A 27,464-nucleotide genomic window follows, 5' to 3' on the forward strand; every position below is an offset into this window, starting at 1 on the left:
AAGAATAAAAAAAGAAGCATAAGAAGAGATTAGGTATCCGAGTGTTTGAATCAGAGAAGGTTAGTATGTAGCTACATCAAGTAATCAAGAAAGCTAATAGAACTTTATATTTTATTGCAAGGGGAATTAAATGCAAGGGTAAGGAGGTTGTGCATCAGGTATTGTTAAGACCACACTAGAAGTACTGTGTACAGTATTGGTCACTGTACTTATGGAAAGAGGCTAATATGTGGAAGCAGTCCAATGAAGATTTTCTAGATGAACAGTTGGAATGAGCTGATTTCCTTATAAGGAGCAGTTATACAGGCTTGGCTGAAATCTTCTGGAGTCTGGAAGAGTCAGAGATGACATAATTGAAACGTATAAAATCCTGAGGGGACTTGACCTAATGAATGTGGAAAGGATATTAGCTCTTGTGGGAGAATCTAAAACTAGGGGCTATACTTTAAAAATAAAGGGGTTGCCCATTTAAAATAGAGCTGAGGAAACATTTTCTCCCTCAGTGGATTTTGAGTCGCTGGAATTCTCTTCCTCAAAAGGCAGTGAATGCAGAATATTTAAACATTTTTAAACCAGATATTGATAGAATCTTGATTACCAAAGGGATGAAATATTAGCAGAAGTATACAGGAATGGCAAGTTAAGGTTAAAATCAGATCAGTCATTTTTTTATTTATCAGGCTTGAAAGACTGAGTGACCTACTTTTGTTCCTTGAACTGAAGAAACTGGAATAGTTGCACATTTGATGCATTTATGAAAAAATAACTTTTCACCACAGGCTTGTTTATTCCAAATGTAGTTTTGAAAAAAAATTAGCAGAGACTGGTTTAAGGATGTGGGAAAAATAACACTGGAAATAATTAAAATTGACACTGCTCCAAATGCAGTGATTGTGAAAAGACAAGCGAGTGAGTTCCAATAACAGACTGCAGTAAGCAAGATCAGAAAATAATTCCAGATGCAATGACAGTAAACACTGTTGTTATAGCAATGGGATAGAACACCACTAATCGAAAGACACACAAGTGAAAAATGTAACAAATTATGTGAGAATACAAAAGTTAGAAGAAATGAGGATAGTGAAACATTTGAAAACAAAATTTGAAAAAAGCTGAATATAAAAGTAGTCGTTATAACAAATTGCTCCCATTAACAGAAAGGAAAGGGAAGATTCAAACTCAAATAGTTAACTGACCTCAGCTGGAGAAAATGACTGATCCATTTTTGTTCTCAATTCGTTGAAATTAGAAACCACTTCTAAAATTCTTATTCTGCTACAAATAGAGATTCAGAGTGACTATGGTTGTGCCTGCCAGCCAAATTCTTTTACTCATTTAATGAATGAAAGAAATAAAGCTTTGTGTTTATACCAAGCCTTTCATGGTCTCAAAGTGTCCAAAATACAGCACAGCCAAACATAATTTTGAAGTGTAGTCATTGTTGTGTTTGATGATAGGGAGAAAAATCATAGAGCCAGAGAATCGCAGAATAGTCACAGTGCAGATGGAGGTAATTGGGCTCATAGTGTCTGCACTGGCTCTCTGAGCACTTTGAATTGGGGCCTTTTCCTGGTAACTTTGCACATCGTTTCTGTTCAACTAATCATCCAATGCTTTCTTGAATGCCACAACTGAGCCTACATCCGCCACACTTCCAGACAGTGCATTCCAAAACCTCACCATTTGTTGAAAAACAAGTTCTTTTTAATTCTTTGCATTTGCTTCATTTGCAAAATCATATTAAATCTGTGTCCTCTGGTTCTCAATTGCAGGCTGAAGAACAAGAAAGATCAAGAAAACCCATTTTAAAGACTTGAAAATGGAATGAGGGAAGAAATGTTAAAGATGTACCTCTTTAAATAGGTTGGATCTTTTGATGGAATACATAAGATGCAAAGTAGGTTTTCTACCACACCTAGGGTATAACATCATTAGGTAGTCTGAAGAAACTCCATGGACATTTTTCTATTACTCATAATTTCTGTTGCAGTGAGATCAGAACTAAATTGAAAATTAATTGAATTTATGCCATTTAAAGTACACTGGTCAAGACGTGTCTTTATTCTGGTCTAAGTTAGAACCCATTTCATGTCATCAGTCTTTACAGTTGCCTCTCCTCCTAATTCATATATGACCTATCCATGGAAAGGTTACATCTGGGAATGACAGTTCACAATAATTCAGGAAATTATGGCTTTTATGAGGACTCTCTGTGACTCAATAACTCCCAAGTTTCTACTTGAAAATTCATATCAGATTTCTGTGCATGTCACCTTAGTAAATTTGTTGCCCCATTGATTCCCAAAATTAAATGACATAATAAAAATCACACATAGAAGAATTTCAACCCAGTTGTCACTGGTCACTGCAATTCGTAAGGTAAACCCACTTCAGGGTTTTCACAGGCCCCTTGTGTCACAGATTGCAGTCAACGTTCTCATTCATTTAGCGAGAGAGACTGATGCTTGCCAATAACATGAGAATAGTTAAAACTGAAGAAGATTAAATGTGTATTATTATTTTACAATTTCTCTAGTTACATCCAACACATCTGGGATCTTTGGCAATTTTTTTAAAATTCTGCAATCTCCCTGATGTTTAATTCATTCTTATGTTGCAACAATGAGCTTCACAAGCTCTGTTTTGCCAAGTAGAGAAGGTTAAGGACAATTATGAGATATAACTGAAGGCTGTGGTAAAAGCAATATATTGTGGATGGTGGAAATATAAAATAAATATGGTGAAATGTTGGAAATACTAATTGGGTTAGGAAACATCTGTCGAGAGTGACAAACCTAAAGTTTCAGGTTGGTTAGCTTTTTTTTTCCCAAATGTAAACAGTTCTAGGTAGATACAGAGGTAGGAGAATGTTCCCCTTGATTTGGCAGAACAACATCTACCAAATCCATTCTTCTTATTCATACATTATTTTTTGACGATTGTTTTTGTATCTGCACAGTTTAAAGCTTATTTCTCAAAGGTCCACAGGTATAATCCACTTCTCCATGCCCACCAACTGCAGACCTCCAACAGTGTTTCACAGGGACAGTGGGCACAAATCCCTGGGTGCCTGCCCATCTTATGCAATTCAGTGGCTGCCTGCCATGGAGAGTGGATGGCCCAGAGATCATTTCATTGACCTCAGCTAGGAAGCAAGATTTCCAGCTATCATGTGTTGTTTACTTCAGAACAAGATCATTTTATGACCTTATTTGAGGTTCCCAATTGAGCTTCACTACCCAAGAGAGCTGAGGCTTAAGCAACTCTCCAAGACCCATTTGTTTCTATACAGCGTGTTCTCTATTTAAAATTCATCTGAATGAAAAAGCACAAAGTGACCTAAATGCTTCAGTGACATTTCTTATTATGCTGCAGAAATCAATCAAATCTACATTTGTAATTCTCAGCATGCAAGGTCCTAGCCAGATTTTAACTTTTACCAGAATCACCACACCAGATTTATTACATTTAAGTATATTCTGAGAATATTGTTGCTTTCTAAGATACTGTCAGTAGACGAGCTTATTGGATAGCTGATCCTATCTCTTTCCAAGGATTGGAGACACTTGCATGTTGCCTTAAATAAGAATTAACTAGTTCTTGGAAACATTTAATGCACAAGAACAACAGAGGGATAATTTAATTTAGGTAGTATGCTAACTAAACATTTTCAGGGTTCTTGCTTCAAATCAGTGACATACGGTGGTGATTTGATAAAGAATACACTTATTTGTCTTCAATCCTTGGGTTGTGTGTTTAACTTTATGAAGTCTTGAGTGTAAAAATCATATGGAACACTACTCACTCACTTTCAGAGTAATTACCAAAGTCAGTACAATACACCCCAAATCAATGCACTTCATTGCATTGTGAAGCCTATAGTTACTTACGAGTTTAAATTGTTTTGATCTATTAAATTTGAGCCAGTAAGGAGAATTAAGTGTTCAGCTGAGTAAAGTGGCGCTCACAGAGCTCCAATTTCTTCTTAAAATCAAAATATAACTGTATATCCATAGGCATATATGTTTGATATCAGACATGGTTTGAATATGATTATATTTGCAGAGCTCCAACTTCCAGAGAAAAATATTCAATTATAAACCTACCTACACTCATGCTCCATTATTGATTAATACAATGCATCACCAGCATTGTAATGCAATGGGGCACAACCATCAAGAAATAAGTGGAAGGACAGAGGCCAGCACAGAGTAAGATAAACAATAAGATCAATAACATTTTTAAAAATGTTAAAGAAGGCCAATACTCTTTTTTAATTCAAATTATGGCTGAAAAAGAGGATATCTATTTAGTTTTGGAAGACTTTTTTTTTACATTATACACTGTTTCACTGTTTTGTGTTGTCTTCATTATGAAGCAGATGGAACTCACCTTTATTGTAATGTCCCAATGTTTAGTTGATGATTTTGTTCTGATTAACTACATCAATATGATAATGCGTGTCTCAATTGTGTGTCTCAATTTGGCCTCAGTGCAGCATTGCTAGAAAGACTGAATGGCCTGAAGGTGGATAAATCACCTGGACCAGATGGACTACACACCTGAGTTCTAAGGGAGATAGCTAAAGAGATAGTGGAGGTGTTAGTGGTGATCTTTCAGGAATCACTAGAATCAGGGAGGGTCCCAGAGGACTGGAAAATTGCTAACATGCCACCCCTATTTAAAAAGGGAGTAAGGAAAAAGACAGAAAATTATAGACCAATTAGCCTGACCTCGGTTGTGAATACGATCCTGGAATCCTTGTGAAGGATGGGATTTCTGAATACTTAGAAGTGTATGGTAAAACAGGGCAAAGTTAGCATAGTTTCATCAAAGAGAGGTCATGCCTGACAAATCTGCTAGAATTCTTTGAGGACGTTCTTTATGGGCGCCACGGTGGCACAGTGGTTAGCACTGCTGCCTCACAGCGCCTGAGACCCGGGTTCAGTTCCCGCCTCAGGCGACTGACTGTGTGGAGTTTGCACGTTCTCCCCGTGTCTGCGTGGGTTTCCTCCAGGTACTCCGGTTTCCTCCCACAGTCCAAAGATGTGCAGGTCAGGTGAATTGGCCATGCTAAATTGTCCGTAGTGCTAGGTAAGGGGTAAATGTAGGGGCATGGGTGGGTTGCGCTTCGGCGGGTCGGTGTGGACTTGTTGGGCCGAAGGGCCTGTTTCCACGCTGTAATCTAATCTAATCTAATCTAATTTTATAAGTAATGAGCAGATTAGACCAAGGAGAGCCAATGGATGTTATCTACTTGGACTTCAAGAAGGTCTTTGACAAGGTGCCGCACAACAGACTACTGAGTAAGATGAGGTTTCATAGTATCAGAGGCATGGATGCTAGCATGGATAGAAGCTTGGCTGTCTGGCAGGAAGCAGAGAGGGCAGATAGAAGAGTCCTTCTCAGGATGGCAGCTGGTGACTAGTGGTTTTCTGCAAGGCTCAGTGTTGGGACCGCAACCTTTCAGTTCATGTATTAACAATCTAGATGAAGGGACTGAGGGCATTCTTGCTAAGTTTGCAGATGATAAAATGATAGGTAGAGGTACAGGTAGCATTGAGGAGGCAGGGAGACTGCAGAAGAATTTAGATAGGTTAAGAGACTGGGCAAAGAAGTGGCAGATGGAATGCAAAACGGGAAAGTTGAGGTCGTGCAGTTTGGTAAGAAGTATAGAGGCATTGTTTATTTTCTAAATGTGGAGAAAATTCAAAAGTTGGAAGTGCAAAGAGACTTGGGAGTTCTAGTTCAAGATTCTGTCAAGGTAAATTTGCAGGTTGAGTCAGTGTTTGGGAAGGCAAATGCAATGATGGTATTTATTTTGAGAGGACTTGAATATAAAAGCAAGGATGTACTTCTGAGGCTCTATAATGCTCTGGTCAGACCACATTTAAGAGTATTGTGCACAGCTTTGGGCCCCATATCTCAGGAAAGAGGTATGTACTGGTCCTGGAGCGTGTTCAGAGGAGGTTCATGTGAATGGTCCCAGGAATGAAATGCTTAACATCTGAGAAATGTTTGAAGACTCTGGGTCTATATTCGATGGAGTTTAGAAGGATGAGAGGAGATCAAATTGAAATATACAGAATACTGTATATTTCAATTTGACCTGGACAGAGTGGATGTTGGGAAGATATTTCCATTGGTATGAAAGACTGAGACCTGAGGGCACAGCCTTAGTGTAAAGGGAAGACCTTTTAGAAGAGAAATAAGGATAAACTTTTTCAGTCAGAGAGTGGTAAATCTATGGAATTCACTACTACAAAAAGCTGTGGAGGCCAGTTCATTGAGTATATTTAAGACTAAGATAGGTTCTTGAGCATCAAGGGGGTTAAGGCTTATGGGGAGAAGGCAGGAGAATGGTAATGAGAAACTTATCAACCATGATTGAATGGTAGAGCTGACTCAATGGGCTGAATGGCCTAATTTCTGCTCCTATGTCTTATGGTCTTATGCTCTTACAACCAAAGACTTTGGTTGGTTAGCTAGATTCTTTCAGAGGCAGGTCTTGACAAGCAGATAGCATTGAAGCCCCCAACTGAGAAAATATTGCCATGGTCAAAGCAGTTCTATCACTAAGGTGTTGAGCTTGCCTCTGATACAAATCAGACCATGTTTAAATCGGAGCAACAAGAAAAATCAGAGGGCTCATTAACAGGATACCTTCATCAAAGCATTGACAATAATATCTCTGCGTTATTTCTTCCTATACCCTCCATTAAATGCCACCAAAGGATGTCCCTGGCTTAACAAGAATTTTCAAGAAAACTTACCAATGTGAAGCAAGTTAAATCTACTGAAGGGGTGATTTCCTAACTTATTTTAGTATGCACAAATCATGGGTTATTTCCAAGCAAGCATTTGCTCTACTTTAAAACAAAGGAACAGAAAATTGTAAGTGTGAAGATAGACCTGTCGTTTAAAGATTATGTAGCAATTGTGATTGGAGAGATAAAATCAGTGATCTAGACAGTTTGCATATTAGCATGGGGAACAGAGCTTTGAGACTTTGCAAATCATTTAACGTGTGTTCAGGGAGCTTTAGGTGACCTTATCTAGAATTTAGAATGAAGGATTCCTAATGAGAGTGTCACTTTAAAAGGGGGAGAACATGTTGATGGCTGGAGCAGGGGATAGGGGGTGTGAAAAATTACTTTCCTTATCTTACTTTTAATTAGACATAGTGTTGCTGGCTAAGATGCTGGTTGTAAAGAGCATTTACTATCCACCCATAACTTGCCTTGAGAAGGTGATGGTCATGAACTCCTGCAATCCATTTGGTAAAGGCACATCTGCAGTACTATTTGGGAGGAAGAGGGCTTATGCCCGAAACGTCGATTCTCCTGTTCCCTGGATGCTGCCTGACCTGCTGCACTTTTCCAGCAACACATTTTCAGAAATATTTGGGAGTTGGTTTCAGGATTTGACTTGCCTGTGTGAAGTGTTCTCACTTTTTTTTCCATACTGTCAATCAGTTCAATCAGAATATTCAGAATGTTTGAAGTCAATGCCAACGCCACTTCTTGCAGCATGTCAGATGATGTTATCCAGTTTGTGTGATATCTACACCATTATTGAATTTAATGTCATGACTAGTAATACTGAAGAAACCATTATTTCAATGTCTGAGAAGTAGGCTGGCCTAAAAGGAAAATGGGGTAAAATGATTAAGCTGGATACTTAGAAGCAAGAAGTTTTTATCTCACTTGTACAATACTCAAATGGTTCATTGGAAATGAAAGCTCTGCAATGCAGCATCTAACAACCTACAATACAGCAATCACCCAAATATTATTCCTTTGAACACTCAGATAGGATGCCTTAAATGTGTTTATGTATAGAAAAAGGTTATTAATGTTGTCCAGATGAACTTCAAACAGTTAATCTGGACAGTCAAGAGCAACAAGGTCCCTGCTATACTTAGTTGAACTGATTGGTTTCTGTTCAGTCTCTGTACTACAGTGACTTGCTACGGGTCTGCTATGCATCTCTATGCCCATTCAGTTTCTTTGATTGCTTTAGTATTGAACCTGCTGTGAGTATTAGCTGTTGAGGCACCCCCCTTGAAAAGATTAGCTTGTGAATTATTGAGCTATGTGTCAAATTTCTGGAAATCCAAATCTTAGTGAAGCTAATTACCCTTTTTCATTCATGTTCATCTTTTCCAACAAATACAAGTGGTTCTTACCTACTTTGTCTAATTTTCCCTTCAGAGTAGGTTCAAGATGACTCGTGATTTTCATCTGTTCCTTCCTCTCACTAAACTATGTGTTTCCCAATACACTTAGTTTTGCTATAACGTGAATTGGCTTGAATGCAATTGAAGAACTTAGACTGTTATTTGCAGAATGTGAATTTTCCTTACGTGTATTGGCTATAATACAATTTCAGCCCCATTTGTTTAAATGGCATGGCTATTGCACAATTTTCTTATAACATGACAATGGAATTATTGCGTTACATAAGAACCGACTGTACTTCTGTATGTTATTTGCATCCTGCTTTGTGAACACAGAACCGATATATACATTTGTTTGGTCAGCTATTTCTTTGTTACCATTATAGGTTCCTTGGTTTCTGACTGTAAGGGACCTACATTTGTCTTCACTAACCTTTTTCTCTTCACATACCTACTGAAACTTTTACAGTCAGTTTTAATGTACCCCACAAGCTTACTCTAGCATTCTATTTTCTCTCTCTTAATCAATCTCTTGTCCTTAGCTGAATAAAGTACAGTGCCCCTCACTATTTTAGATTGTATTACATCAAAATAAATCTGACCTGCTACATTGGGATTTGTACCCATGCCGTCAGCACATTAGTCTAGGCCTCTCTTCATGCATGAGCACACCCAGATCCCTCTGTATCCCAGAGCTATACAATCTCTCACCATTTTGGGGAATTAGCTTATTTTTATTCTTCCTGCCAAAACAGACAAAATTCAAATTTCGCACATTGTACTCCATTTTCCACATTTTTGCCAACTCATTTATTTATATTCCTCTGCAGCATCCTTAAGTCCTCTTCTAATGTTTCTTTGTGTCATCAGCAAACTTGATAACCATACCTTCTGCCTCTTCATGCAGCACCAATCTCTGTAGCACGTCAATCACTATATCTTGATAACCTGAAACAAGACCCACTTATGCCTACTCTCTGGTCCCTGTTAACTAGCCAATCTTCTATCCATGTCAAACACTATGAGCTTTTTTTTTCAATAATCTTTGACATGGCACTTTATGAAATCTAAGTGCAAGACATCCACCAGATCCCCTTTATCCACAGTCTGTGGTACCAAAGAACTTCAATAGATTGGTCAAACATGAGTTCCCTTACACAAAACCATATTGAGTCTACCTGGTGACCTTAAATGCATCTAAGTGCCATGCTTTAATTTATTAAATAACAGTTTCTAACACTTACCTGTTAAGCAAATTGGCCTGTTTCTCCTTGTTTTTACTTTGCTCCCTTTTTGAATAAAATCATTAAATTCACCATCTTGCAATTTAATGGGACCTCCCTTAAATCAAGAGAGCTTTGGAAAATTAAAACAGGTGTATCAACTATCACACTTTTTTAAAAATACAGATGAAGTCATAAGGACCCTGGACACTTGTCAGCCTGCAGATCTAGCTATTTCCTTCTCTGATGATTATGGTTGTTCTGAGTTCCTCCCTCCTTCCTATTTTCTAATTTATTGGTGCTTCTGCAATGTTCCTCTATTGTGAAGAGTGATGCAAAATAACTGTTCGAGTAATCTGTTATCTTCTGATTTTCTATTATTAATTCTCCAGGCTTGCTTTCTTTAAGACGAATGCTCACCTCCTTAATTCTTTTCTGTTTTAATCTTTAGAGAAGCCTTGCTACCTGCATTTATATTTCAGGGTAGCTTCATATGCAAATGGATTTTAAATCAATATTTAATTTAAGATCACATTTGAGATGTCACCAAGGCAGGCTAATAATTGGGATCTGTGTTAAATACTAAACTATTGAAGCAATGAAATAATCCATTATTGTTAGCTGTTGTGCCTTTCAATCTATAATATGTTTTTATTATGTGGCAAATTTGTGAATATTAGAGATTATCAATTAAAAATATACTGTTCCATTTGTTATGAAGGTGAAAAGCTCCTGTACCTTTAAGAGTTGAAAAGCTGGCAAGGCCTGCTGGACACAGTACACAGTGTTCTGAACAAGGTAACAATGTAAATTTGGTCGAAACGAATAGTACACCTGTGTTGCTATGGAACACAAAAACAAATTCAAATTTGACCATTCAGTTTAAATTTTGCCCCAAGATACCAGAATCCAATCAAATTTGAATTTTGTATTTTGATAATATTAAAAGCAATGAAACAATCTTATGTTTTGGGGTGTAAAACCAGACATTTTGAACAGCTAGAGAGAGACCTGCCAAAAGTTCAACACATGTAGGCTGCTAGCTCAAGAGCTCTCTGAGAGGTACCTGTCTGTGGAAGGAGTTTGCGCAGAAGAACATCAAAACCGACCTGGTGAGAATCTACAGAGGAAAATCCAGAAAGGAGATTCGGCAAAGCTGACTGGTTTTAAAACTTTATTTTTTATTTGTAAGTTTTAATCTGGATTTTTATCGGACTAGTATTGTAGAGTGAGAGGTGTAAAAGATAGGTTTAAGAAAAAAAGAGTTGTAAATAGTTGTTGGTTTTAATATTCTTGGTTGGACTTAAAGAATAAAGTTGTTAATTTTTACTTTGAATAGTGACCTCTGGGACAGTTCTTTGTCTCTCAAATTTTAACAGGTTACAGCATGAGGTGAATCATTTCTGAGAAAAGATGCATTTTATTGAAACTTTTCTTCATGCATTCATCAGGACATTTGCAAGAATACAAATTCAAGGGTAAAACCAACATTTTTACGCATGAATGGAGAGTGCTGATTAATTGCTAACTGGACTCTCTATTTAGTAGAAACAAGAAGAATGTATCCATTAGTGCTGATTGATTTTTAACAGCTAGGCTTTGTTAAATTTTAATGAAACAGATTGACTAAGTAATGATGTTCATTTAGAGAGGTTTTACAGGCACAATGGAGGGAATGACCTTTTTTGTGGTATCATTTCTATGAAAATGCTACTCTGATTGGTCAGGTCATTGCCCTGAGAAATGAACCAGCGAATGGTTGCCATTTATTTTAATGGGTTGAATTTGGCACAGAGCATGTACATGTTCTTTCTGTCAGCAAACGACAGGGCCCTTTGGTATTAATACATCGATTTCAGTAGTTCTCAGAATGCCAATGCTTTATATTAGCAGAAGTTGTGAGAAATTACTGTCTCTGAATTCATCTTCACAAATAGATATAAAACCCATGCTTATCCAAATACCAATAGCATTTATATTTAATATTTTACATAAGAAATAAGGGACAGTTCCCCAATCTTCCCAGGTTGACACACCCTCCCCTCCTCAATTTCTTAACTCATCAGTTAAATGCCAATTATTTGATGAAGTTGTAGTACTTGAGAGTGATTAACTAAATGCATCCCAAAATAGCTGTTTTCCACCCAATAAATACAAGTACATGTAACAATCCCATCCTTTATATCAAACTAAAAACATCCTTTTCACAAAGTCAGTTGACAAAGAAATGGGTGTATTATGACTTTCAACCACTGCAGAACACTGCAGTGCCGCATTTCTTAATTATAACAGCGCTGTCTCATGGTATAAAAGCTAGCATTTTGTCTGCATTTAGTTGGCTTAACTTTTTCCAAATTCCAAAATAAGCGAAATCCAAGAAGAGAATTTCCTAGTGCACTTTGGGTAACAACATTATAGTCATTTATGAACAAATTATAATCTTCATGCACATGCAATACAGAGAACATATTTCTTCTCATTAGTTCAAACCAAGCTTTGCCTTATGTTTCTCTGCAAGGTCGCTTCACAATTTTACACTGCATTGTCTTGCATTGTTAAATAAAAGTGATATAGACCCTTCTTTCAGATAGTGGAAGTGCTCAGGTCATTTGTAGTTCGAGCAAAGTTATCAGACAGGGTTTTCCTACAGGCATCTGAGTTTCACAGTCAGGCTGAAATGGGTATCAGAAGCTGACACGATGAGCGAAACAGTAATTCACCTACGATTTACCCGGCATTGATCAAGTAATGACCAAAGCACAGAGTTAAGTGTCCAATTGGAATCATAACAGCTACTAGAAGGAGTAGGTTATTTGGTCCTTGGTTCTATTCTGCCATCCAATAAAATCATGGTTGATGTGATTGCATTCTTATCTCCACTTTCATACCCATGAGCTTCTTCACAGCTATTAGCCTAATGAAGCTGAACTGAACTGCTCCCAATTTCATTATATCAATTCTTAAATAAGGAGACCAAAATTGTACTCTAGGTGCAGTATCACCAATGCTCTGAACAGTTTTAGCTGTATAACCTTACTTTTTTGTTCCTTCAGCCTTGCAATAAACTCTAATAATCTGTTTGTCTTCCTTATTATTTGCTGTGCCTTTATGCTAATTTGTTTGTGATTTGCGTACAAGGATGACCTACAATATTCTCTGGCCTCTCTCAAGTTAAATATTACTCTGTCTTTCCCATTGTTTTTGCCAATGTAGACAACCTCACATTTTCCTGCATTATACTCCAATTGCCATTTTGTTCCAATGCATTTACCATATCCAAATACCTGTGCATCTTTCTCTCAATTTGCATTACTAGCTATCTATCTCGGACTGAGTGCATACAATAATTTGGTCAAAAAACCTAAATGTTTAGATTGTACAAATGTATTTAGTATGCAGTTTGCAGTTGGCATTAAGCTAAAATCTACATTTTAAATTTCATTGTTGCTAACCTTAAGCAGTATTTTAACAAGGTTTATCATGCAAGGATAGCTTACTGATGAATCAACTGAAACCGGATCCTCATTAGATCATAAGATATACAATCAGAATTAGGTTATTCAGCCCATCAAGTCTGACCTGCCATTCAATCATGGCTGATATGTTTCTCAAGCTTATTCTCCTGTCTGCTCTCCTTAACCCTTCATTCCATTAGATTCTATTTCTGTCTTAAATGCACGCAATGTCTTGGCCTCCATAGCCCTCCACAGCAATGAGTTCCACAGAGTCACCAACCTCTAATGGAAGAAATTCCTCCTCAACTCAATTCTAAAGAGTCATCTTTAGAAAGGCTGTGCCCTTGGGTCCTAGTCTCTCCTACTGGTGAAAACATATTCTCCATGTCCACTCTATCCAGGCCTCTCAGTATTCTGTAAGTTTCAAACAGATCCCTCCTCATCCTTCTGAACTCCATTGAGTACAGGCCATGAGTCCTCGACCACTCCTGATTTGACAAGCTCTTCTTCCCTGCGTTCATTCTTGTAAACTAAAATAAATCAGATAGGCCATTGTCATAGGATCAAGCCAATTTAATGCAATTTAGCACTTGAATGTGAGGATTAAGTCATTAAAGGAGTTAAGGGCAGGCAGGGAAAGAGGTGTTTGGTTGTTTTTGCTTTTTCTAAACTTATTCAGTTTCAGAAATTAATACTTACACTGTTAGAGGAGAAGAAACCATTTAATTGGTGAGAATCTGATAAGTGACTAAGGTATATTCTATTCTTAAAGTTGAATGTGGTCCAGCAATTGATGACACGGTTAACAAAATATGTAAAAATAAAGTTAAAAATCACAGGTTATAGTCCAACAGGTTTAATTGGAAGCACACTAGCTTTCGGAGCATCATTCCTTCAGGTGGTTGTGGAGGACACAATTGTAAGGCACAGAATTTATAGCAAAAATTTACAGTGCGATGTAACTGAAATTATACATTGAAAAATACCTAGTGAAGGAGCAGTGCTCCGAAAGCTAGTGTGCTTCCAATTAAACCTGTTGGACTATAATCTGGTGTTGTGTGATTTTTAACTTTGTACACCCTAGTCCAACACCGGCATCTCCAAATTATAAAAATAAACTAAGTATATAGTTAACTAAACTAATTAAATAATCGATTAGAGCACATTGAGAACGGGAAATTGGTGATGTGTCACTGTTACAGAATGTGGACGTTCCTGGATACCAAAATGGTCCACATCAAACATGTCTGTGGAAATGTTTGAAGGTGAAAAAGCCTGGGTTTGAATACATTCAGTACTGAGTCTCCACCTAACTGAGGGACTAGTCAGTTCAGGAAATCTGCTTGGCATGGATGGGTTGGGCCAAAGGTCCTGTTTCCGTGCTGTGGGCTTGATGACTCTAAACTCTCAGAGAAGAAAATTCTCTTCATCCCTACTTTGAATGGAATACCACTGACTTTTTAACAGTGTCCCCTAATCCAAGTCTAGATTTGGTCAGTGGTCAGGAACAGGAAGCTATGATTCCAAATGAGGCAGGTAAGGAGACCCAGAAAGCAGGAGCACAGGAGCCCGGTTTTTGCAATTATTCAACAAGTTTAAGGTTTCCTAATGAACTAACTAGCAATGACATTATGGTTTAGGAAGCCTTCAAGAGAGGGAGTAAGAAGGAATGCAATGGCAGTAGGGCACAGTATTCTGAAGGGGATTAACACCATTCTCTTCAGCAAAGTGCAAGAGTCTAATTGGTTGTATAGCCTGTCTGTTTCTAGGGTTGGAAACAGTTTGGATAGGAACATAGTCAGAAGGGGCGATTCAGTCCTTGTGGCCCATGTAGATACAAAAACATAGACAGGACAAAGAAGGAATTTCTGCACAGTCATCATGAGGGGCTCGGCACTATATTAAGAGGCAAAACTTCAAAGGTCATAATTTCTGCATTATTACTTGAATCACATGCAAATTGGCACGGGACAAACTAGATTAGAGGAATGGATGCATGGCTCAAAGACTGGTATGGGAGAAGTTGGATCCTGTTCATGGGTGCCTGGCACCAGTACTGTGTGATCTGTACTGCTGGGACAGTCTCTGTCTGAACCGTACTGAAGTTGGTATTCTTGTTGATTGTCTTGCTAAGGGGATTTTAAACTAAGTCATTAGTGCAAGGCACCAAATTTGGGAATATATGATAAATCAAAGCAGAGGCCAAAGGCAAAGGTATTAATATGGGAAAAGGTAAACTGATGTGATAAAAAGGTTAGAGAATGTGAATCTAAGAGACAACCAAAAAGTAGGATTAAAATTTACAACGAGCTTAAAAAGATAAAGCCAAATGCTCTGTATCTAAATGCACAAGTAACATCACAGAAACAGGAATAAATGACTCTAAATGGGAGGGAAGGAGGAATTCAGGAAAATAGCAAACACAGAAGTGCTACAGAGTAGATTGTTGGAGCTACAGGCAGCTAAGTATCCAGGTCTTGATGGACTTCATTGTAAGGTCTTAAACAAAATAGTTAATGTGATAGCTAATGCATTGTTTTTAATTTTCTGAAAGTTCTTTGATTTAGGGACAGTCCATTAATTTGGAAGATCATGAATGCAATTCCTTTATTCGAAATTGGAGGGAGATGTAAACTACATTAACTTCACTTACTGCGTAGGAAAAAGTATTAGAAACTACTATCAAAGAAATTAATGCAGGGCACTCTGATAAGTTTAAGATATTTTGGCAGTGTCAACATGGTTTTTTTGAAAAGGAACACATGTTTGATCAATCTGTTGGAGTTTTTTGAGGAAGGAACACATACTGTGGATTAAGGGGAACCAGTGGATGTACTGCAGATTTCCACAAGGCATTTGATAAGATGTCACACCAAGGATTATTGCCGAAAATAAAAGCTCATGGTTTAGCAAGTATGGAAGATTCAGAGAATAGGTGTACATTTGTCAACAAGATATAATGAGTGGTGTGCCACAGGGATCAGTACCAGTCCTTCAGCTGTTTACAACTGATATGAATGACTTGGATGAAGGAACAGAAGGTATTGTCGACAAATTTGCTGATTATACAAAGATAGGTAGGAAAGTTATTTGCAAAGAAGACATAAGAAGGCTACAAAATGAAATAGATAGATTAGGTGAGTGGGTAAAATGAAGTATTATGTGAGAAAATATTATGTTTTCTATTTTGGCTGGAAGAATAATAAAGCAGATTATTATTGAAATGGTGAGAGATTTCAGAGTTCAGCACTGCAGAAGGATCTGAGTGTCCTCATTGATGAATTGTAAAAGTTAGCACCTGGGTCCAACAGCTAATTTAGAAAGCTAATAGAATGTTATCATTTCTCTGGAGGGGAATTGAATACAAGTAGGAGGTTATGATTCAGTTATGCATTGCAGTTGTGAGACCATATCTGGAGTTGTGTGCACAGTATTGATCCTATTATTTAAGGAAGTAGGTAAATGCATTGGATTTATTTCAGAGGAGTTTTACTAGACCAATACCTGGAATGGAAATGGAAGGGTGTCTTAGGAGGAAAGGTTAAGAAGGATAGGCTTATATCTGTTGGAGTTTAGAGGAGTAACACGGGACTTGAGCGAAACATATAAAATCCTGCGTGGTCTCATAAAGTCAAAGAATGTACAGCATGGAAACAGAACCTTTGGTCCAGCTCATCCATTCTGACCAGATATCTTAAATTAATCCAGTCCCATTTGCCAGCATCTGGCCCCTATCCCTGTAAACCCTTCCTACTCATATACACATCTAACAAGGTTAGATCCCATGAAATAGGGAAGGTAATTCAGCATCCTTACCATGTCTGGTATGCATGTAACTGCAAACCCATAGGAATATGGTTGACTCTTAACTACCCTCTTGGCCAATAAGGATGGGCAATTAATGCTGTCTTGGCTAGAGACACCTACATCCTGTGAGTGAATTAAAAAAACGTATTCCATTTCACTTTTAGCAGAAAGTGCTTTCTATTAGAAGGGCATGACCAAATATGTCTGACTCAAACCTATCTTCAAATGTCGGGGGTGCAGAGGGTTTCACAAGTGTATCAGGATCCTGCCAGGTGTGTGTACAGGATTTCATAGGGTATTGGGATCCTCTGTCTAAAGTTTATAGATAACAGTGATTAGCAGGTTTATTTGATGAAATAGTTTAACTCCTACCGTCATGGACTAAGCCAGACCACTCAAAATATTCTTAAGCAGGCAGCTCAGACCATAACTGCAATTTGTTTCAGTAAGTGTAAAGTGAAAATTACCCGGATTAAGTTAGCTAGGTTGACTACTATATTTTAAAACAGGCAAAAATTCATTCACAAAATAACACAATGAAACACAACAGAATAAAGAACCCCTGCAGAACTCAACCTATCCAACTAGTCTTAATTATGCTGTTCCGAAAATACACAACAGTCCCAATAAGTAAACTCCTTTTAAAAACCAGTATAAATGGAGCACATAGTTACAGGTTGAAGCTGAAGGGCAGAAAGAGAGAACGAGTTTCCATACAGTTCCCTGTTGAACTTCCAAAAGTTTAACAGCTCAAGACCGAACTAAAATTGCTCAGCTCAGCTCGAGAGCTGGCCACTCCCCTTTTGTTAGACAGGTCACTTGTAAACCATGACCACTTTGGCCTGAAGTCTCATCTGTTTACACATAAACAAAAGGCCTCTTAAAATCCTTTTCATCTCTGTACCAAAACAGACTGATCGGAGCACAGACCGGTTTATTGCCCCTCTGAAAAAAATCAAGCACAGAGTCTCCTTGAGCCAAGGAACAGTTTTTAGAAAAAAAAGTGACCAGATTTGTGACACCACACATTTACAGCACACAGGAGAAACTGTGTGAATTCTTAGTTGAATCTATGCAAAATAGTTGAGATTTGAAGGATGATCTAATAAATTAGAATTGTGTTTCCCAGTTTCTGAATTTGAGATTATCAGATTACAAAACTCCAAATAAATGACCAAAGTCAACCATTCTGTTTTACAGAATTGAAATAAAAAGGTTTAAGATTTCCATACAGTTAATTACCTCTCAGGTGGTTTGTCATTTGGATAATCTTCAGACAATATCCACATAATGAATTGGAACAGTTTATTTAGATTTCATTAATACAGATTTGTGTATTACTAATTATGAAATGCTTCAATCTGAAATTAAATAGTGTGAGACTTTACTAATCACTGTATCATGTTCCTTGTATTTCATTCAGTATTTTATCCAACTTTGGTAACCCATGGTACATTTTTACAAAGGATTCCCACATAACTCTTTGGGCCTGAGAGCATTTATCCATCACCAGTTGTCGAAGTTTGGAACTGTCCGCCCGGTTTCCCTTCTCTGCGAGCTCAGTAATTTCTGAACATTCTTTAACTTGGTAGGTACAGAGAAATACTTTCCTCTTATGGGAAAATCCAGAAATTGAGGTCTCTGTGTAAACTTCAGGGGTTGCCTATTTGAAATAAGGATGAGGCAACGACATGTGTGTACGATTTTATTGAGTGACAGAGCAAGCTTGAGGGGCTGAATGGCCTACACCTATTCCTAATTTGCATGTTTGTATAATCTTTCTCTTTACCATCAGCAAATTTGACTGCAATGCTGCCTGACCCTTTATCCAAATCATGAAAGTGGAGGTCCTCTGGCTTGGAAGCAGAGGGAAAAAAAAAAACGGGTTGGAAGAGCTTTCTCTCTGAGCTTTTGAAATTAATTTTTTTTTTTAAAATTGCCATCCAGGTTTCCACTGGGTGCATTGCAAGAGCTATTTGGGGAGGTGAACCCATGCAGCCAGTGAGAGCCTCCAAGCTTCCCTGGAGATCTCGGCCCCCAGCCTAGAACCAGGAAGTCATCTTTAGGTAGCTGGGCTGTCCTTGGCCTCTATGAGCACCTGACCGCTGACTGGAAAGTCCATGAGTAACACAACTGGCATTAATAGGCTTTCATTTCACTAGATCAACTGGGTACCCATCATTTACAGGTGGGTACCTTGCTGTCCTCCCATTCTGGGAGACTTAGGGATAGGATAGTACCAGGGAGTGGTACACCGGACATTGGCCAGAAGACCTTTCCTGTTATTGCCTGTCTCTGTGCCCATCCCAGACACACCAACAAAATATTACCCTTGCTCTCAAACTGTTGCTTTTAATAATGTGCACATAACATGGTTTTATTTTATTGTATTACAATCCTGGCCAGACTGTAATATAAATTTGATGATCTGATCCAGGATCATAAAAAACTGAATAATATCCAAGCTTTGGCTATTAAATAGTAGATAACATTCCCATTGTATACATAGGTGGATCAGAGTCTAAAGTGAGGAGCAGGAGAATGGACATTTCAGGCATAAGCCCTTCATCAGGAATGCTCAAAATGTCGACTCTCCTGTTCCTCAGATGCTGCCTGACCTGCTGTGCTTTTCCAGCACCACACTCTTGACCCATCGTATACATGGCCAGCCAATGACCAACTCAAGTGAATGGCCGTTCATCCCATTTGACCTCCAACATTGTACATCTCTCACCATTAGCATCTTGGCTGTGACCAGACTTGAACTGGTCCAATCCTATCAAAGGTACAGTTACAAGGCAATAGATGTTTCCTTGACTATGAGTATTTCGCTGTCTAACTCCTTAAAGTCTTTCCATAATCTATAAGATTTATTTTAAGAGTTGTGATGGAATACTTGTACTGATGTAGCAACATGCAAAAGGCTGTCCTCCAGGACAGAAGAGTTGTTGGCTATAAACAGAACCAAATGGGCCAACGTTTTGATTTACATTATCATGAAGTGGACTTCAGCATCACAACATCTGGTACAGTTCAATTCACTTGTTAAGCATAATTCAAAAATGGGCTGAAATCAGAACCATTTCAAATGCCATTGGGAATGCAGCATTCATCACCGGTGCAAGTCTAATACAAAAGGATTACCAGCCCAAACGTCATAGATTTGGTATTTCAAAGAACTGATAGCAAATTTGACCTATGTTTTCAAGGAGAAAAATTCAGCATCGTAGCATGACCCCTAGTGCCCTCAAAAGTATAATTTCTGTCTGGGAAAGGACACAGAAGATGTCTGAATTACAGGGACATATATTCTATTTACTCACCCTGGTGTGAACCTTCATTGACAGATTTTAAATCATCTGTAAAAACAGCAGAACTTAAAAAAAACACAAAGCAATCATTTTTCTTGTCCACGAGGTCATTTAATTTTCTTTTAGTGGAAACAGGCTGACCTTAAATCTTTCTTTTAAAGCTCCCAGTTTCCACACTGAAGTAGGACAAAGGCTACATTTCCCAGGCTGCATGAAAAATTTACTGATCTTGCATTTTAAAACAGTTCTAGTTACAAAATAAAAATTCTGAGCCAACAGTATTATTTGGTTTATATCAATATGGGGACTAATGTATAGGTCAGGCCAGGAAGAATAGTTATGAGGTTCTTTGATGTTGCGAGATGTCAACTCAACTTCAGGAAATCTGCATTTATGTTCTTCCCAAGCAATAAGTTCTCAAGATCGTCATTAAATAACGGATCTGCTTAGATCTTAGGCATGCAAACACCAAGTATCATTATGTGCTGATGTTACCCATCCCTGATGATGCAAAAGGTAGATTTGGTCAATTGTCATGGACAATTCCACAAACATGAACTGTGCCATACCATTTGTCTCTTGTTTCTGTAGATAAACACCTTTGAGCAGATATCCATTAGGTAATAGTCTGCATTTAACATTTTTGTGGGTCTGGGGGAGGTGGAGGTATAGTGGCAATGTCACTGTTTCATGATCCAAAGCCCCAGGGAAATGTTCTGAGGGCCTGGTTTTGAATCCATGGCATATGGTGAAATTTGAATTCAATAACATCTGGAAAACAGTTGTTTCCGGTGTTTCATCAATGCCTTTTCGGAAAGGAAATCTGCCATGCTTACTTTGTCTGGCCGACATATGACTCCAGACCCACAGCAAAGTGTTGACTCTGAACTGCCCTCTGAAATGGCCTAGCGAGCCACACATTTGTATCAAAAGTGTTACAAAGTCTAAAGAAAGGAATGAAATTGGATGAAAGACATAGGCATTGGAAAAAGATTTTAAATCTTTACCCATTGCAGCCTCTTGGCAGGAGAAAAGATTATAGGCTGTTTGTTAGTGGGTGAGGGTGGTGGAGTGGGGTGGCACAATTAAAGGCAATCAGTGCCTCACTGAGGACATGGGTAGGGCACGTCTTTATCCATGCTCCTTCTCCCCTCTTCCTCTGACTGCCACTCCTGGAATTACCAAATCCTTGGACTCCAGAGTTATTTTCCCAGTGACAGCCACGGCCTCTTCCATTGTGCTTCTGAACAGAGTAGTTGTTATTTGATTGGTGAGCAGCTCCTGGAAGGTGGGACCTCTGTAACTGAACCTTAATTCCAAGTGAAGTCTCCCCACTATCTGCAGAGCTATCTAATTGGCAGAAGATTCAGTGCCTTCCTTAGGGGCGGGACAGGCATTCAATCCGACGGGCAAGAATTACACTACGTCAGAAGAAGCCACCCGCTGTTTATAGAAAAACCATAAGACATAGGAGTGAAAATATTCGGCCCATCAAGTACACCCTACCATTTAATCATGCCTGATGGCATTTCAACTCCACTTATCTGCATTCTCCCCTTAGCCCTTAATTCCTTGCGAGATCAAGAATTTATCAATCTCTGTCTTGTAGACATTTAATGTCCCAGCCTCCACTGCACTCTGTGGCAATGAATTCCACAGGCCCACCACTCTCTACCTGAAGAAATGTCTCCTCATTTCCATTCTGAATTGACTCCCTCTAATCTAAGCCTGTGCCCACAGTTCCAAGTCTTCGTGCCTAATGGAAACAACATCCCAGCATCCACCCTTTCTAAGTCTTGTAAGGGTCTATTAGATCGCCCCTCAACCTTCTAAACTCTAATGAATACAATCCCAGGATCCTCAGCTGTTCATCATATGTTCGGCCTACCATTCCAGGGATCATCTGTGTGAATCTCCGCTGGACACGCTCCAGTGCCAGTATGTCCTTCCTGAGGTGTGGGGCCCAAAATTGGACACAGTATTCTAAATGGGGACTAACCAGAGCTTTATAAAGTCTGAGAAGCACATTGCTTTTTTTATATTCCAACCCTTTTGAGGTAAATGACAACATTACATTCATTTTCTTAATCACAGACACAATCTGCAAGTTAACCTTCAGAGAATCCTGGACTGGCTCCTGGATCCCTTTTTACTTTGGCTTTCTGAATTTTCTCACTGTTTAGAAAGTAGTCCATGCTTGTATTCTTTTTTCCAAAATGCAAGACCTCGCATTTGTTCACATTGAATTTCATCAGCCATTTCCTAGATCACACTCCTAAACTGTCTAAATCTTTCTGCAACCTCCCCACCTCCTCAATACTACCTGCCTGTCCATCTAACTTCATATCATTGGCAAACGTTGCCAGAATGCGCCTCATTCCTTCCTCCAGATCATTAATATATAAAGTGAACAGCTGCGACCCCAAGACTGAACTCTGCGGGACACCACTTGTCACTGGCTGCCATTCCAAAAAAGAACCTTTTATCCTAACTCTCTGCTTTCTGTCAGACAGCTAACCCCTAGTCCACGCCAGTAGCTCACTTCAAACGCCATGGGCCCTCTCCTTGCTCAGTAACCTCCCTTGATGCACCTTGTTGAAGGACTTTTGGAAGTCTAGATAGATACCATCCACTGGGTTTCCCTGGTCTAACTTACTTGTTACCTCTTCAAAGAATTCCAACAGGTTTGTTAGGTATGACCATCCCTTACAAAGTCAAGCTGACTTGTTCTAATCCAACTCTGCACTTTCAAGAATTTAGAATTTCATCCTTAATGATGGATTCTAGAATTTTACCAACAACTGAGGTTAGGCTAATTGGCCCATAATCTTCCATCTTTTGTCTTGATCCTTTTTTGAACAAGGAGGTTACAACAGCGATCTTCCAATCACCCGGGACTTTCCCTGACTCCAGTGACTTTTGAAAGATCACAACCAATGCCTTCACTATTTCCTCAGCCACGTCCCTCGGAACTCTAAGACGTAGCTCATCAGGGCCAGAAGATTTATCAATTTTTAGACCAATTAGCTTTTCTAGCACTTTCTCTTTTGTAATGGCTACCATATTCAACTCTGCCCTCTGACTCTCCTTAATTGTTGGAATGTTACTCATGTCTTCCACTGTGAAGACTGATTCAAAGTACTTACTTAGCTATTTCATTATCTCCCATCACTAGCCTTCCTGCATCAATTTGGAGTGGCCCAATGTCTACTTCTGCCTCTTGTTTGTTTTTTATACATTGAAAGAAACTTTTACTATCATTTCTAATATTACTGACTAGCTTACCTTCATATTTGAACATCTCCTTCCTTACTTCTCTCTTTGTTATCCTCTGTTTGTTTTTGTAATCGTATCAATCTTCTGATTTCCCAGTGCTCTTGGCCACTTTAAAGGCTCTCTCTTTTTCTTTGATACATTTCCTTACTTCCTTTGTCAGCCATGACTGTCTAATATTATGATTACCATATTATGATTGCTGCCTCCTAAGTGTTCTCTTACTTTAAGATCTTTTATAAAGTCTGGTTCATTACATAGCACTACATCCAGAATAGTCTGCTCCCTTGTGGGCTGAATTACAAGCTTTTCCAAAAAACCATCCTGTAAGCATTCCATGAATTCCCTTTCTTTGGATCCACTGGCAACATTATTCACCCAGTCTGCATACTGAAGTCCCTATGATCACTGACATGCCCTATTCCTTTCCCGGTACATCTTGTCCCCCTGGTCCTGCACACTGTTAGGAGGTCTGTACATAACTCCCGTTATGGTTTTTTTGCCTTTGTGGCTCCTCAACTCCAACCACACAGACACCACATCATCTGACCCTATGTCGTTCAATGCCATATTTAATTTCATTCTTAACTAACAAGGCAACCCCGCGCCCCTCTGCCCATCTCCCTGTCTTTTCGATAAGTTGTAAATCCTTGGATGTTGAACTGCCAGTCCTGAACCTCCTGCAACCACATTTGTGATGCCTACCACATCATAATCATTCACGATGATTTGTGCCATTAATTAATCTACTTTGTTATGTATATATTACGAGCATTCAGGTAAAGCGCCTTAATGCTAATTTTCTTATCACTAGAGATGTTGGAAATCACAAAGATATCGTTCCTTCTTGCTTCATTCCTAGTCTACCTTGATCTTAAACCCTGCACACATGCTAACCTGCTGCTTATCTTTCTACTTGACTCCATACTGCCTGTCGCTTTCCCTTTCCCTTCCCCTGACTCATAAGTTTAAAGTCCTAAAAACATGAAATTGTATTGCACGTTTTCTTTTTTTTTTTGCTAACCCCAATCCAATTTGAAATGTTATTTTGAGAAGTAATTTTACAGCTTCTTATGAATGAATTTTTTTTTTCATGGCTGGGTGTTTCACTGAGGGACCACGCACCTACGTAAGGAGAGCCTTTGAATGGTGTCATCAGATACAACCTCAGGTAAATTTTCACCATGGGTTGTATTTTACCAGATATTGGGGAGTTTCATAGAGGGTTTTCTCGCTGCATGAGTTATCTCATGTATTTCCCTGCTGTTCATCTCATTGTGTGTGCACCATGTCTTTAAAGGACCACACTTCATGCTATTGTGCACTCCCCCATTGCAGAAGTATTTTCCAATGCTGGCACTTCCTGGGATGCACACTACCTCTTCCATATTTAAAGCCTATCCGATGAATGGGCCTTCACATTGCACATAGTAGGCGGGAAATAAAAAAGAACAAGCTCTTGAGAGCTCACAGGCGGTTCAGGTTGCAACTCATTCGAAACAGAAGCTCACTTTCAGAAATATATTGCCATGTTACACCATTATACCCTGTTTGACTGTCTTTACATGACAGCTGCAAGGGGAGTTAAACAGCTATAAAGGATCATCACAGTCTGCAAATCACAACAAATTCCAAACTCTCATTTGCTGCAAAAGGACATGGAGCTGCTTCCCTCTCACACTGACCTGTAAGTATTTGCCATTACACTTTAATATGCAATGCTGTTATCCTTCATTGATGTGGTTGGGGGTGGAGCAAGGTTTCAGTAGTCCTGCCGTACACACAATCTCTGACAGCATTTGCATGACATGGCTTGTGTCTTTGGGTTAGTGCGCTGGAAAACATGTTACACTATTCTCAGAGTTGCCACAAGTGTCAAAACATAGTCAAACTATTGAAGGGCTTTTGCCCGAAATGTTGATTTTCCTGCTCCTTGGATGCTACCTGACCTGCTGTGCTTTTCTAGCACCACACTCTCGACTCTAATCTCCAGCATCTGCAGTGCTCACTTTCACCTATTCCCCAGAGTCCCCAGTTTAAGGTTGTGTCTGCTGCCACCATTGAAAGGCTCTCATTACATAGGTATGTGCTTCCTCCATGAAACACCTTGCCAGTAAAAACAATGGTGGTGATCAAATAAGCATAACACATATCAATAAGTGGGATGGAATGATGCACTGAAGGCTTGATCTCTTTTAAAACCCCCTCCCTTCACAAACAAGTCATAGACATTCAGCATGGAACCTTCTCAGAGTCTGAGCAACATGGTCTATGACAAGAATTATGACCAAATCAGATGAGACGTCTGGCGAAGCTGATCTCGAAAACAGAAGCATCTCGCTCCATCTTTTACATTTTTGCCGAGTGATCCGGTGTTTTTTTTGTTAGGCAAGAATGGGTTGTCAAAAAAGGAAGATTAAAGCTTGTTAAATACCTTATTAACTCAACTGGTTAATGTTCATCTGCCCATCGTACCAGTGCACCAAACAAGTCAGATGTCAAGAAATCTTGACATGGAAATCAAGTGTGATGTTGAACACTGGCTGCCAACATTTGAAGGCATGCTCCGTGGGACTGTCCAGACAGTCCCCATGTCATCCATCCAATTTCAAGCAATTACTTTTGATTCAGGTGGGATGGTTTTCCTGATGAGTGAATAAACAGCACAGACGGCATGCAGGGTTGCTGGTGTCAGGGGGTGGGTTGCGTGATAGTGAGTGGAGGAAGATGTTTTAGGCAATATGAAAGTGGTGGACCATGAGTCTTGGTGGGAGTTGGTACAGTAATAGAGATAGAATGAATGTGAGGTATCGATGAGGAAATGGTGGCACTTATGCTGGCAGAGTTATTGACTTTCTTGCTACTTTACTGGGCTTTCCTACAGATGGATAAGACTAAACTAACTTGGTGGCAACCTCAGACAGATTGGCATGGTCTGACATCATAGTTTCTACTGCTCGTCCTGGGGGAAGAGGAAATCCCACCTTAACTCCCCTTTCCAGCATAGCCGCAAGTCCCTACGTGAAATGATGTCTGCCAATTTCCCCGTTCTTCATGTTCAGTCAAATTTTAGGAACCATGCAGGCCAGCTCCAAACTGATAGCGCTTGTTGTGATGTACAATGGATTTTTAAAGATAGCAAAGATACAAGGGATGCTTGTCTTCCTGCAAATGTGGCAACTTCTTTTGTGAACAGCATGTGGCAAGATGCGGTTAGAATGTGAAGTTTGTTGTGGTTAATGAAAAGCATTTGAGAAGATATGGTGAGAAATCTCATGTGGCCTCATGGCAAGACACACTCCAAAAAACTTGCCGCATCTTGCACTTTGCCAATAAAACATAAAATCAGCTTTAAGGATGGAAAGGGAAAATAAATCAATGAAGCATAGTTCGATAGTAGCAATCTGAACCATAAGAGCTGATGAGTTGTTTCTTTTAGTTTCCTCCAATTCCATTTTGCTCTTTAACACAAGATTGTTTGTACACTGCTCGCTTCCATTCACTGATTGAGAAATCACCCTGACACCAACCTTGAAGATATTTTATTTCTTTTTCAATTGAGAATTTGCAGAGGAAGGTGAAATAAAACCAACTAACTCATAAAGTCATAGAGATGTACAGCACAGAAGCAGACCCTTCAGTCTAACTTGTCCATGCCAACCAGATATCCTAACCCAATCTAGACCCATTTGCCAGCACTTGGCCCATATCCCTGTAAACCCATCCTATTCATATACCCACCCAGATGCGTTTTAAATGGTGTAATTGTACCACCACCACACCACCCCCCCACCCCCACCCCAGTTCCTCTGGCTGTTCATTCCAAACATGCACCACCCTCTATGTGAAAATGTTGCTGCTTAGATCTCTTTTACATCTTTCCCCTCTCACCCTAAACCTATGCCCTCTAGTTCTGGATTCCCCCACCCCAGGGAAAAGACTTTGTCTATTTATCCTATCCATGCCCCTCATGATTTTATAAACCTCTATAAGGTCACTCCTCAGATTCCAATGCTCCAGGGAAAACAGCCCTAGCCTAATCAGCCTCTCCCTATAGCTCAAACCTTCCAACCCTGGCAACATCCTTGTAAATCTTTTCTGAATCATTTCAAGTTTCACGATAGGAAGGAGACCAGAGTTGCACGCAATATTTCAAAAATGGTCTAAACAATGTCCTGTACAGCTATAAAAAGACCTCCCAACTCCTATACTCAAT

This window comes from Chiloscyllium plagiosum, unplaced genomic scaffold (genome assembly GCF_037043375.1).
Source record: "Chiloscyllium plagiosum isolate Xiang-an unplaced genomic scaffold, Cpla_swu_hap1 HiC_scaffold_9, whole genome shotgun sequence".
NCBI classification, from domain to species: Eukaryota; Metazoa; Chordata; class Chondrichthyes; order Orectolobiformes; family Hemiscylliidae; genus Chiloscyllium; species Chiloscyllium plagiosum.